We start from the raw sequence: 15,394 nt of genomic DNA, 5'->3' as shown, positions 1-15,394 counted from the left end.
AAGGAGTGTTGGAGAACTTTAGCTCATGTTTGTAGAGAGTCAAGTGATATTTATTATATTGTCGTGTATATAGGCTATGTTTATGTATGTTTATGTATATATTTTAGCTATCCGTGTTCTGCTTGTGCTCCTGTTGTACGGAGACAATGACCTCTGGTGTTAGGCTGCCACGATCTTTTTAGTGTAATCAATCAATCAGTCTTTTCTTGTACTTTCATCCAGCTGAGAATGGGACATTTGAGTCTGACTAAAGTAATGAAACTATTGCTGTTTATTCCTGTCATGATGGGAACAACCGTAGCATTCTTGTCAATACAACGGCAAACGATTTATTTATACCCGTTTTACTCTACGAGAAACTTCACCTAAATCTTCCGTGTCTCAATACTGAATACCGAGTTACAACAAAAGATTAACAGATTATGATGGAAGTCATGAAGAAATGCTATGGAATGAACGCTGATACACAGTATTGTCATATTCTTCCACTCACGTGAAATAAACTGAACAGAAATCTGGGCAAAGTTAAGAAACAATTACTACAGCTAGGTTAAAGGTTGACTAAATACCAGTTCAGGGGGGCATAGGGGGTGCTGGCTCTGCTGTCTCAGGCTACTTACACTCACTCTCACTTGAATTAAAGTGCCTGGATTCGCTGAAATTGTACACAATAGTTGTCCCTATCATGAGACCGTTAATGGTGACAGTTTAACTCTTTCAAACTACTGTGATATTCTCTGATGACTAATATCGACCGGCGTTAGGTGCAATAGCATACCTGAGTTGTTTCGATCATGAGACGGTTAATGGTATCAGGATATCTCTCTTACCTGCACTGACATCCTCAGATGAATAAAATCGTCTGGCGTTAGAAGAGAAAACTAGTTTCCCTGATCATGGCTGAGTTCACTTCTAGGAGGTCTTCGTCTTTTTGTAACTTATTTCCAGCAGTTAAATAACAGAGTAAGACAGAACTATGGCTAAACATCCTTTCTATGGCAATTTTTCGCAACTAGCATCAAAGCTAGCGCAAATCTCTTTCTTTTCGGCATTCAAAATGGAGAAGTGGTATTTCTGAGGTGTTGCACCGGACAAAGTATAGTTCTTCATCATTCGACTATACTTTTCACGAAGATGGCGTCTTTTTCAGTTTAGTCAGATTACTACAACCAGACGATTTTCATCAACTTGGGACGTTTAGTAGGAAAAGGTTTAATGAAGGCTATATAGAATCCCTCCGCCAATTACAATTTCTTATTAAATGAATAAATCGTCATTGCAAGCGAAAAATGAAACAAAAAAACAAAAAAGTATTAATGATTTATCTTTTGTTTCTACTCTTATAGTGAGGTCACTTCACACACACACACACACACACGATACCGGTATATATATATATATATATATATATATATATATATATATATATATATATATATATATGTGTGTGTGTGTGTGTGTGTGTGTGTGTGTGTGTGTGTGTGTGTGTGTGTGTGTGTTCATTTCTGCTCCTACCTACTCAATAACACAAATACAGCCATTTATAATTACAGTGGCATCTATGAAGTTGATCTGCCAATATCCCTAGCTTGCGGCACCAACTAAGGAACGACCTTTAGTAGTGAATGGGTTACTGATGGCTGTATCTAACTCCTTTTAGCAAAATCTCACCACATCTGAATACAATCGTATGTGAAAGGGAAGAATGAAACAAAAGAAGACAAAGCTAATTAATCTTTTGATCTATTTATCTACAGTTTTACAGCAGAGTTTCACTACCCCTCTAGTATTCATTTAATATTCATATTTTTATGCTAACTACTATGTAAACTACAGAAATATTTCAATTCACGTTTTCACTCATACCAATAAAACTGATCTACCAGATCCCTCAATTTGCAGCCCTAACTGTATGGGAAAAGTTTTAATATTTTTGGAACTCAGTCCTGGCATATAACGAGGAACACTTGTTATGCATTTTAGATTTGTGCTGATGGTTAGGATTTTGTTGCACAGCCAGGATTCTGGTGGCTTAAGGAATGCATGAGTGACTGTGTGGCCTGTTTAACTGAGTATGCTATGGGCAGTTCTCCCACTTTAACCTGACTTCCCTGGTTTTAGACCCACCTCATCCTATCTTCAGCTGGGAAAGAGGGTCACAATGACTAATGACTGAAGATTAACGTTTGACGACGACTGTGTCGACGATGATATTTTGATATATACCTCCGCCATGGAGGTTGTGTTTTACCTCGCGTTGGTTTGCTTGTCTGTTTGTTTGTCTGTTAGCAGGATTACCCAAAAAGTTGCAAACGGATTTTGATGAAATTTTGTGGAAGGGTGGGTAATGGGCCAAAGAAGAAATTATTAAATTTTGCGCCGGATCCAGATCCGGAGTATCCCGCACAATATCTCCAAAAGTTCTCAATGAATTCAAATGAATTTTTGTGGAAAGGTGGGCCATAGACCAAGAAAGAATTGATTAAATTTGGGGGAGGATCTGGATTCGGAACTTTATCTCCACGGATTCGGATCCGGATCCTTTTGGCAATGGCACTGGAGGAGGTACGCGCTCTCTGAACGCTTTCTAGTTACATTTCTTTATTGATCGAGCGAGTGACGCAAGCACGAACACTTTCAAATATAAACTGAATGGCTGACCACAGGATCAAACCTCAGTTATCTAGGAATTTGTTAAACCTAAATTGTGCCCACGCACATATATGGAAAGCTCACGGAAAATGTATAAGAGTTTTTTCAGTGACTTTTCTCATACTGCTGAAGAGCCAAAATGCACAGAACTGAGCACTGACACCTTAGCTGGTAAACTACTTTATGAAACCTACAACATACCTGGGCACATCGTTCGAAAGCATATAGAGACTATAATAGGTGTTACTTAAGTGATTTTTTTTTTTCAGTGTGCGGCACTATATTTCTGAAGAACACAAAATGCACCAAACTGTGACCCAACGCCCACGTATGTTAGAAACTATTAATGCATTTATAAAAATTTTTGGGTTGACACCACTTGATTTCATTTAGCTCATATGTTATAGCGTTGTGAGCATTGTAATAAGTTCTCCATTAACGCTTGCATGGTCGTGTCTGCTCTAGTTTTATTAGGAGTTATTACCAGACAAATTCACTAAAGTTGAGGGTGAGTATAGAAACATAATAGTGTTAACATTTCTTCATTAATGTTTACATGATGGCAACAATTGTAGAATTTTATTTGCGCGATCATGAGATGATTTAAGTGAGCTGAGGGTAAGTTATGGAACCTGGAAATGTTTAAGTAAGAAAATAAAATGAAACAAAGGAAACGATAAACGAAAAATTATCGAGACTCCTGCTTTTCATTGCAACACGAAACATAGGACGGAGAGCTTTGATATACTGTACCCAGTGAAAGATGGACTTCAGCATTTTTAATTCGTTATCTATGCACGAAATTGTTCCATTTCTTCTTCTACCAGAAGAGAATCCAAATTGGGACGAAACTGTTGTACTATCACAGTAATCAAGATCTGTATATATGGGTATAACTTCTTCCATTTGAAAAACTGAAATCACGACCCACTGTTCCGTACTACATGTTTGTTTACAAAAACCGTGTATTCTGTTGTGTCGCTTAGTAAAGTAACAGTTAACATCTCTAGCTTATACAGAAATACTAGACACGCAACATCAAACGCAGAAGTATCGCTGATCCCCAATGTCGTCGAACGTAGAGCTCAAGACACGTCTCTAGAAATAAAAATAGACAACCGGACATAACTCGGTGCTTGCAGTCTCGTTTTCTGGCGGGATGTTTGGGTGTTTTCCTTGTCAGTTGAACCTGTGTGTGATTGTGAATGTTCTCAGCTCGCAGACTACTGCTTAAGTACGTTGGGTTAAGGTCAACACTTTTACCGTCTGAAAATCAGTTTCTCACCGTCTGTTTGTAGTGGCAGCCCAAACACTTTAAATTGCCTGCTTTATCAGTACACCTCATGTAAGTTGCTTATTTCATTCTTAGAACAAAAGACAGAGCATTAATATTCTTATTTATTTTCCTAAGCCATTGTAATGCTGTGCTGGGAGGGGGGAGGGGAGGACGACAGTTAACTGACGGGTGAAATAACTGTCTGTAACAACCTTGGTGATGGAAACAGATGCATAAATGAACTAGACATTCAGTAGAGCATGCACTCACCTCCCTCAAGAACAGTTGTTGTCATCGCCTTGTCGTCGTCGTCGTCGTTGTCATTATTATTGCTGTTACTGTTGTTATTGTTGTTGTCGCCTAGGGCTTATCTGGACGTGAACCCTGTGGACAACAGGCTGAATTTGCTTTTTCATGCGGTCCATAATTGGCTGGGAGATGAGAGGGATTTCTATAACCGGGCCACTGTGCGACATGTCCTTTCCCAGTACCATGAACTTTTGTGCAAAGTGTATATGGTCGACTTAAAAAAAGATTTAAGACCAGTCTTCATATTTTCCAGATGACCATAACCCATTCAGGATGAGGACGTACTATCTGTCAATCAATCAGTCAGTCTAGCCATCTATTTTTTTATCTGTTGCCAGACGCTTTAACACCGTAAGGCAAGGCCACAAACAAATTGCCTCCATGTCGTCCTGTCCTCTGATATTTGGCTGCCCTCTCTGCAACTCACACTCCCTTTCATATGTCTCTCCACACCATCCCTTAATTCATCCTTGGTCTCTTCCTCCGCCTCTCCGCCTCCACCTCACTCATATACACTTCTCATACGCGCATTTAGTCATCTTCTCCATATGGTCAAACCATTTCAAAGTATTTCTTTTAACAGTTTAAACTGCGTCCACATCAACAGCAATTTATGCATTTTATTATTGGTCTCTTCAGACAATTTTAGTCAACTCGAGAGGCACTTTTCTCCATTAGACGAAGAGCTTAGATCCTGCCTTTATTTGATCCTTTATACAGGGGGCTCTCCTAAGATATATTAAATCTTAAGGTTGTCGCAAAAAGATGGTGTCCTGTACAGTTGCGAACATGAATATCGATACATTATTTCAGTCGAACAGTTACGAAACTCGTCCACTATAGTTTGAAAGTGTTGGACTCCGAATATCGCTTCACTGGGTTTCGAAAGTCATTGTTCACTGTCTCGATGTTAGTTGTAATTTATGTCCGCAACTGTGCATGAAGTTGTTGAAACATCCCGTACTCAGCTACTTAATAAGAGCGCAGTTGTGTCCCTTGTAATTTGATGAACAGGCAAAGACACTAGTATCCTATCAAAGTTCGACAAATACAGAGTGTAAAAATCGAACTGTCTGATTCACACACTAGTAGATTCACTGTATTGTTGTAAATTCTCAGCAGACGTAACTGGGAAATTACTAGTTTCTTTGACTATGCTTTCACTACATTTTAACCGCAGCATCATTAGGTCAGTCAGACCATCCCGACACAGTTTCATCATAATTCACAATTTAGTTTGCGAATATCTGTTTGAGAGAAAGACAAACACAGATAGTCGGCAATGAAAATTTAACCTCCTACAGAAACAGACTGTCTCCCAGGTGAACGTGAAACAGTCGTGTAAATCAGTATCCAAAAGAGCACTATGGTTTTAGACATCTGGGAGCGATTGATATATCGGGTTGCTGGGTGTGTTTCGAAGTAATTCCGTTATAGTACATGGAGCTCGTCCCTGTAGTACGTAAATTTAGAGCACAATAATTTCTAATATTTGTGATTTCAGAGTAAAATTTTTACAAGCTTCGTTAGTTGTATTTTAAGACACCCAGAATGATCAGGTACATTTACTGGAGAGTATTTAGCCATGAGCTCAAGTTCACTGATAATCCTCTAACACCACCGTGGCCTGTTTTCCGTATTTCTTACTTCTTCCCAAATGCCAACGAATGTCCTTCCACCTTATGCACTTTTGTTGTGTGCGTCATTATGCTGTCACATAAAAATAGTTCATGTGCCACGTTCCATTGCCACAAGAGGCAGAGAAGTGTCGCCGAACTTTTCCTCTTAGATGTGCTTTCGCCTGCTGTTCTGGGCCTAGTTTCACAGGCGCACAGTCAATTCTCGGCTGTAACTCTGAGTAATTATGTAAGCAGTGTACAGAAAGGATAAATCAGGATCTTTCCATTTCTCTTAATAAGAAAAGAAGACAGAAAGACAGTTGCCTGTCGTATCTATGAATATCTTTTGTAGGAAGGTCAAGAAAAGGTGAGGACAATAGTTTCCTTTTGTTTCTTACGCCTCCAGCAAAAACAGAAGTAAATTCAGAATGAGCAGAAAAGAGAGGGTAACGAATCTTTCCATGTCTTTTCTTATATGTAACTATGATTTGTTTTTATAGGAAGACAAAGGACAGAATAGTGCAGATGATTCCAGTGTTTCTTTTTCTTCCTGTATAAGAAAACTTCAGTCGGTTCCCTGTCGTGACAGTGAATACTTTATATACTTTTTATAGGAAAAACAGGGAGAATACAGAGAATTTCCAAGAATTTTGTTTCTCTTGAGAGAGAGAGAGAGAGAGAGAGAGAGAGAGAGAGAGAGAGAGAGTTTTTTGTAGAGCCAGACGATTTTATTCAGCTTTGGAAAACTTACTGAAGAAGAGAGTGAATCTCTCTCTCTCTTTATATATATATATATATATATATATATATATATATATATATATATATATATATATATATATATATATATATGTGTGTGTGTGTGTGTGTGTGTGTGTGTGTGTAGCAGCCGTGGCTCAGTGGGTTAGAGAGCTCCGCTCTGACCTAAGGGTCGGAGGATCGAATCCACCCAAGGGTCATTGGTAGACATCAGGAAGGGCATCCAGTCATAAAATGCTACACTCTCCAATCCAAAGTCCTCTACCTAGGGGCAACGCCTTAGCCCTTCGGGGATACCTGGCGTAAAACCAAATTATATATATATATATATATATATATATATATATATATATATGCTTATGACTCGACCCTTCATAGTTCTTTCACATTTAGCACCTCCTTTATACAATTTGATATTATAAATTCCCAAATAAACACAGCAATTTCTCTGAACAAGGACCTTTCTAAAATTAATCAATGGGGACAAAAAAAATCTGGTCTCATTTAATGCTCAGAAAACTAAATACATTAATTTCTCCAATAGAAAGAATCCCTCAGACTCTCACATAGGCTAATTTTAAATGATGTCAGTATTCCCATATCCACTACAATTGATATCCTAGGTGTTACTCTAAACCCCAACCTAAGCTGGACAGCTTATGTTAAATCCCTTGCTAAAAATGCTACTAAAAAACTAGGACTTATGTACTGTACAGAGTTCGTGAGTTCTTCACTGACGAGCAGATGGTCACAATATACAAAAGTCATGTGCGTTCTCAGATCGAATACTGTTCACCACTGTGGAGTGGATGTGGAGCGGTTGCATTGAGGCAGTTGGACAAAATTCAAAATAAAGCCATTAGATTAATCAATAATCCTGCCATAACGCAGGATCTTCCTCCGTTATCAGTACGTAGAGATGTTGCTTCTTTAGCACTATTTTATCGATATTTTTACCGTAAGTGCTCTAACGACCTGGCTTCAATTGTGCTTCCCCTTCACATTTTCTCCCGAAATACTCGGGCAGCTGGGAGCGCCCATGAACTCACACTCTCCCCCCAACAATCCAGAACCTCTGCTTATCAAAATTCATTTATCCCCAGAACTACTATTCTCTGGAATTCACTTCCTGGGAGTTGCTTCCCAAATACATTTAATCCTCTCAATTTTAAATCCAATTGTTATAAGTATTTTATGAATGGAGGATGCCTTTAGGCACATGGGCTTATTTTTTTCCCTTTGTTTTTCCTTTCTCCATTCATTATAAAAAAAATAATAACCATAAGTGCCTTACATATATTAAAGTTTCAATACACAAAAAGACTTGCCCAAAGAAATTACTTGCATAATACTGATGTGGAGTCTACCTTTGACGATACAGAAGGACGATTCCCTTGGGTAATTCTAGGTCACCATGTCCCTGTGACTAGTATCCACTTACGCTGTTTCATAGTTAAAGAATGTTGGAAATGCTCAGGTGTTTGTGGAAAAAGCAGAGTGTTTGAGCCATTTATTTCCACATCAATAATCATCTATGATTTTTTTAATGCTATATGTTCTGTTAACTGGTCGGAGGGATGCTACACATGATAGTCCACGAATAATATTTACAGGACGAATGTTGAACTAAATGATGGTTGTTGTTATAAAACTAAAGCGTACAAGTACCTCGGCCTCTGTGCTGCTACTATTCTTTCATGTAATCCACCGTTCAGCGTCTCATTGCTCTATTTACACACACACACACACACACACACACACACACACACACACACACACATTAAATAACTACAGTTCATGACGGTGATGGAAAACTATGAATCCACCACCCGAATATTATTATATCTGCCTGAGCATTTTTTTTTTTTTTTCATACAGAAACTATGAAACTCTGCAGACTGCCATTTTATCATACAGCCACTACAGGAATACCATGTATGTTCTACTGCGAAAAGGAAGGGGCGAAATACCCTTCTAGCAACCACAGCGCATCGCCTGCAGTGTTATATATTATCAGTTTCAATCGCGTTCCTTTAAATACTGCACATACTCTTACAATCTACATAATTCTCTAGTGCCATATTTACCCCCAAAAATACACTTAGATATTTTCATTCGTGATATTAGAGCCCCCAAGGAGTGAAATGCTTGAGAAATATAAAAATACTGCCAAACTGCGAACAACGAACAAAACAAAAGTGAAAATGAAAGAAACAGACAATACTGTAAGAGAAGAATGGGAGAGAAAGGGAGAGGACCACGCACACAAAATGAAGGGAAACGGATAATGAGAAGACAGTTACGCTGGAAACTGGAGAACTGGAGAGAGAGAGAGAGAGAGAGAGAGAGAGAGAGAGAGAGAGAGAGAGAGAGAGAGTGGGAATATAGGATACTGGTTTATCGGAAAAGGAAATGAAGGGAAACAAATGAACAAAAGATAGGTTACGAAAGGGAGGACAAAAGAGACAGGTACTGAAAAGAAAGAAGGACAAAGGAGAAGCGGGAAGAGAAACGGACGAAAGAAACAAAGAAGAAACTATAGGGTGAAAAATGGAGAGAGGATGCAAAAGAGATGAAACTAAATAAGACCAAGATATAACTTCAAAGAACATGGTAAACACAATGAACTTCCCCGGAACTCGAATATCAGGAAAGAGAGAGAGAGAGAGAGAGAGAGAGAGAGAGAGAGAGAGAGAGAGAGAGAGAGGACCGGTATACCGAAAAGCGAATGGATGTGGAGGAACAAAAGAGGTACAGAATGAGAGGGAGGGGAAATGAGAGAACAGAGAGAAAGAGAGTAAAGGAAATAAAGACAAAGCTGAGAGAGGAAAAGAAACGAAATGAAGAAAGGAAGAAGAATGCGAACAATATGAAAGAAAAAGCAAGAGTATGTTAAAAAATAAAGGAAAGGAAGAATGTCGAGGTAGAAAGAAAGAAAAGCCAGGAAAGGAATAACTTGAAAGACAAGGATATACGAATGAACCCTCAGAAAATTTTAATAACATAAAAACTGGCAGAGAGAGAGAGAGAGAGAGAGAGAGAGAGAGAGAGAGAGAGAGAGAGACTGTGTGGAATAAAGTTGAAAGTATGGAGATTATAATTTGGCAGCCAGAAATCAGATCAAGATTTTTATTTCATGTTTCTTTTCTTAAGTTTATTCTTCTTATTCTGTACGATTTTTCCCGGCTGAGAACGGCCTCTCCTATTGGTGGTGTTAATGAAGGCTACATTTCACCTCGCTGGTTTGAAAAGCATCTAAAATTAATAATACCCCGTGCTGGATTCTTAAAATGAAAAATATGCCAGCACACCGAAATGGTAGGAATGGGTCGCGATGGAAGACTTGTGAATGGAATGTTTGTGCATGGAATATTCGTGGGTGAAATATTTGTGAGGGGAATATTTATGGATGGAATATTTGTGGACGGATTATCTGTGGGTGGAATATTTGTGGATGGACTATTTGTGGATGGAATATTTGTGGGTGGAATGTTTGCGGATGGAATATTTGCGTACGGAAAATCTGTGGATGGAATATTTGTGGATGAAATATTTGTGGATGAAATATTTGTGGATGGAATATCTGTGGATGGAATATTTGTGGATGAAATATTTGTGGATGAAATATCTGTGGGTGGAATATTTGTGAATGAAATATCTGTGGATGGAATATCTGTGGATGGAATATCTGTGGATGAAATATTTGTGGATGGAATATTTGTGGATGGAATATCTGTGGATGGAATATCTGTGGATGAAATATTTGTGGATGGAATATTTGCGTACGGAACATCTGTGGAAGACTAAAAAATAGGGATATTAATTTATCCCATCACTGCCTTGCCTCACTGCTAGTGTTTATCGTGCTGCACAATTTAATCACCTTAGAATAAACTGACTGAACCGGAGAGGTCTGATGAGGACTTCATTAGCTCTCTCAGCACGAAAGTTCTTTCCTGAGATAAATAAGATCGCCTGGAGGTAGCAGTAATAAGCTAAACATGACGTCACGGTATTGAAAGTGTTCATTCTCTCAGTCCGAAGACGTCTTTGTGTGTTATTCTTGCTGTCTCCAGTGAAAGTCATCGAACAGGAAGAGTTTATATACAGTATATATATATACAAGTAGATATCATACATGTATATATATACTGGTATATATATATAGATATATATACCGGTATATATATATATATATATATATATATATATAGATATATATACCGGTATATATATATATATATATATATATATATTTTTTGTGCGTGGTCCTCTCCCTTTCTCTCCCATTCTTCTCTTACAGTATTGTCTGTTTCTTTCATTTTCACTTTTGTTTTGTTCGTTGTTCGCAGTTTGGCAGTATTTTTATATTTCTCAAGCATTTCACTCCTTGGGGGCTCTAATATCACGAATGAAAATATCTAAGTGTATTTTTGGGGGTAAATATGGCACTAGAGAATTATGTAGATTGTAAGAGTATGTGCAGTATTTAAAGGAACGCGATTGAAACTGATAATATATAACTCTGCAGGCGATGCGCTGTGGTTGCTAGAAGGGTATTTCGCCCCTTCCTTTTCGCAGTAGAACATACATGGTATTCCTGTAGTGGCTGTATGATAAAATGGCAGTCTGCAGAGTTTCATAGTTTCTGTATGAAAAAAAAAAAAAAATGCTCAGGCAGATATAATAATATTCGGGTGGTGGATTCATAGTTTTCCATCACCGTCATGAACTGTAGTTATTTAATGTGTGTGTGTGTGTGTGTGTGTGTGTGTGTGTGTGTGTGTGTAAATAGAGCAATGAGACGCTGAACGGTGGATTACATGAAAGAATAGTAGCAGCACAGAGGCCGAGGTACTTGTACGCTTTAGTTTTATAACAACAACCATCATTTAGTTGAACATTCGTCCTGTAAATATTATTCGTGGACTATCATGTGTAGCATCCCTCCGACCAGTTAACAGAACATATAGCATTAAAAAAATCATAGATGATTATTGATGTGGAAATAAATGGCTCAAACACTCTGCTTTTTCCACAAACACCTGAGCATTTCCAACATTCTTTAACTATGAAACAGCGTAAGTGGATACTAGTCACAGGGACATGGTGACCTAGAATTACCCAAGGGAATCGTCCTTCTGTATCGTCAAAGGTAGACTCCACATCAGTATTATGCAAGTAATTTCTTTGGGCAAGTCTTTTTGTGTATTGAAACTTTAATATATGTAAGGCACTTATGGTTATTATTTTTTTTATAATGAATGGAGAAAGGAAAAACAAAGGGAAAAAAATAAGCCCATGTGCCTAAAGGCATCCTCCATTCATAAAATACTTATAACAATTGGATTTAAAATTGAGAGGATTAAATGTATTTGGGAAGCAACTCCCAGGAAGTGAATTCCAGAGAGTAGTAGTTCTGGGGATAAATGAATTTTGATAAGCAGAGGTTCTGGATTGTTGGGGGGAGAGTGTGAGTTCATGGGCGCTCCCAGCTGCCCGAGTATTTCGGGAGAAAATGTGAAGGGGAAGCACAATTGAAGCCAGGTCGTTAGAGCACTTACGGTAAAAATATCGATAAAATAGTGCTAAAGAAGCAACATCTCTACGTACTGATAACGGAGGAAGATCCTGCGTTATGGCAGGATTATTGATTAATCTAATGGCTTTATTTTGAATTTTGTCCAACTGCCTCAATGCAACCGCTCCACATCCACTCCACAGTGGTGAACAGTATTCGATCTGAGAACGCACATGACTTTTGCATATTGTGACCATCTGCTCGTCAGTGAAGAACTCACGAACTCTGTACAGTACATAAGTCCTAGTTTTTTAGTAGCATTTTTAGCAAGGGATTTAACATGAGCTGTCCAGCTTAGGTTGGGGTTTAGAGTAACACCTAGGATATCAATTGTAGTGGATATGGGAATACTGACATCATTTAAAATTAGCCTATGTGAGAGTCTGAGGGATTCTTTCTATTGGAGAAATTAATGTATTTAGTTTTCTGAGCATTAAATGAGACCAGATTTTTTTTGTCCCCATTGATTAATTTTAGAAAGGTCCTTGTTCAGAGAAATTGCTGTGTTTATTTGGGAATTTATAATATCAAATTGTATAAAGGAGGTGCTAAATGTGAAAGAACTATGAAGGGTCGAGTCATAAGCATAAGAGTGTATTGGGTTGTGCGTGACAGATAGGTCATTTATATGTATTTGAAAGAGGGTTGGCGCCAAACCTGATCCCTGAGGTACGCCAACAATTACGGAATGAAACTGAGAATAAATTCCATCTACGATGACCCATATTTTTCTACTATGAAGGTAAGAAGAAATTAGAGGAACCAGTGATGCAAGGCCATAATGTGACATCTTAGACAATAAGGCCTGGTGCCATACTCTGTCAAATGCTTTTGAAATATCAAGTGCTACTGTGTGTGTTTCACCATGTTGGTCTATTGTTTTGTTAATCTGATGGATAAACAACCACCATCACCACCACTAACATCGCAGCTGCTACCACCACCATCTTCTCAATTACCATCACCACTACCACCACCAAAATTACAAACCATTTTCTTTGGAATAACATCGTCTGTTAGTAGTATCAGTGGGTAAGAGACGTTGGACTGCAGATGTGCAACCCCCCCCCCCGTGTGTGTGTGTGTGTGTGTGTGTGTGTGTGTGTGTGTGTGTGTGTGTGTGTGTGTGTGTGTGTGTGTGTGTGTACTCCACGGTAATGCCTTATCGCATATTCCGCATAGTATGCGATGTATTATACAAGAAAAATCAAAAATTTTATGGTAGGTAAGAACTGTACACAGAATTTAATACCCCCCCACCCTTAACTACGAATATCTGTTAATCATTCGAGACAGTTTTCTAAGTGTTCATCCTCATCACTAAAGAGAAGAATCTTATCCTACGATAGCAATGACCCAATTGTGCAGAATATATATATAGATATATATATATATTTATAGATATATATATGTATAGATATATATATATATATAGATAGATATTGTTACGGAACAGAGAAAGATAATGTACACTTTAAGTGAGAATACGAAGAGTCACTACTGTCCCGTAAAGTTCCAGGTTCAAAACAAAAGAGTTAGGTAAAATTACAAGTCAAAGTTTAATGCTCAAACTAACAACAAAACACTCAGGACTCATAAGGATAATGTAATGGCAAATAAACAGGTTAAATATATGGTTAACTGCAATAACCTCTATTAACACGAAATTAGCAAGAGCAAATTTATCTAAGTCAGCCCTGATAAAATGAGATACCAGATAATACTCAGTGAATGCCAGATAAATAATCACAGATACAAACTATTATCAAAAATGACTGACATAAAACCCAACATTAATCACAAAGACCTCACTAGGCCTAAGAACTAACCCTATGCTACACAGCACAAGAAAAAATACAACAGTTATACTCAAATTACACACAGCTGCTAGATGTTTGGAGATTTCTTGAGCACTCACAATAATAATATCTGTACAGGGGAGGACAGAGATGTGAACAAAATGAGGAGCAGATCTAAGTGGCAATGATGCAGAGACTGAGCTCATTATATAGGGGCCAGCAGAGCCTGATACAACTTGTAAGAAGGACGCGCAAATGAAGCCACGGGGACAAAGAGATGAAAATCCCGCAAAGTATAACAGAGAGAACGACTTACTCTACTCTAACGGTAGAAGGGGGGGACTGAGGCAGAACACGCTCGTGATCAAACATGCAGCAACTGTGCGTTAAAATTACACAAAGGATGATGAAATCATAGGCTATGTAACAATATATATAGTTATATATATACATATATATATATATATATATATATATATATATATATATATATATGTATATATATTATTACGATCCATGGGGAGTATTTAACTGTATCTACCCTATGAAGACCCATGGAAAGCAATAAGAAAAGAGAAGGATCATGAACACTATGCAACTAGACAAACTACAGGGTAGATTGATAATGATTTGGTTGATTATTCATTTAATTTAACAAACTAAACATACAATAATTACAACCCTAAACCTAACTAAACCTAAGAAAAAAACAATATAAATACCTAAAGCCATTCACCATCAGAAGATTAATGAACTAATGCAAGGAGAAAACTGATACTCATGGTTTACAGCAAAAGAAGGCGTTGAAGATGGGTTCCCTATAACACAGGCTTCCAGGTAAAGGTCAGGAGTGGTTCACTAAGATATTCCCAGGGCAGAGGATGAGTGTGAACTGAACTTGCGCGGGAAACCAGATAATCAGGCAACCTCGCTTCACACAGAAAAAGGGAGGGAAAGTCAGGTGACATGTTGGGAAACTAGTAGTATCAAATCCAGTCAACAGATGGAGCGCTGGTAGCGTGAGGTGGACGAGTGCTTGACTTCAGTCAAAAGATGGGAGTTCACGAGGGATGAGGCGGAGGAGTAATAATTATAGCCGTAACACCTCCCCCACAAAGACCTACGCAGTGGAAGCACGAAGGAGGTAGATTACTCTGTAGCCTCGATGGGATGTCTCGACAGGGTATCCGCGAGAATGTTGTCAACACCCCTTATATGCTGAACTTGAAGATTAAATGGCTGAACAAGCAGGGCCCATCGTAGAATCCGTTGATTGGAATTCTTCATAGTCTGGAGAAATACAAGAGGATTGTGGTCCGTAAAGACAGTAGTAGGATGAGGATGGTGGCGAAGATAGCACTCGAACTTCTTGATTGCTAGCACGAGAGCTAGAGCCTCT

The sequence above is a fragment of the Coenobita brevimanus genome, chromosome 38, assembly GCF_032717465.1.
Source record: "Coenobita brevimanus isolate Jiangsu-jjx chromosome 38, ASM3271746v2, whole genome shotgun sequence".
Lineage (NCBI taxonomy): Eukaryota > Metazoa > Arthropoda > Malacostraca > Decapoda > Coenobitidae > Coenobita > Coenobita brevimanus.
Note: the sequence above shows the minus strand (reverse complement) of the source record.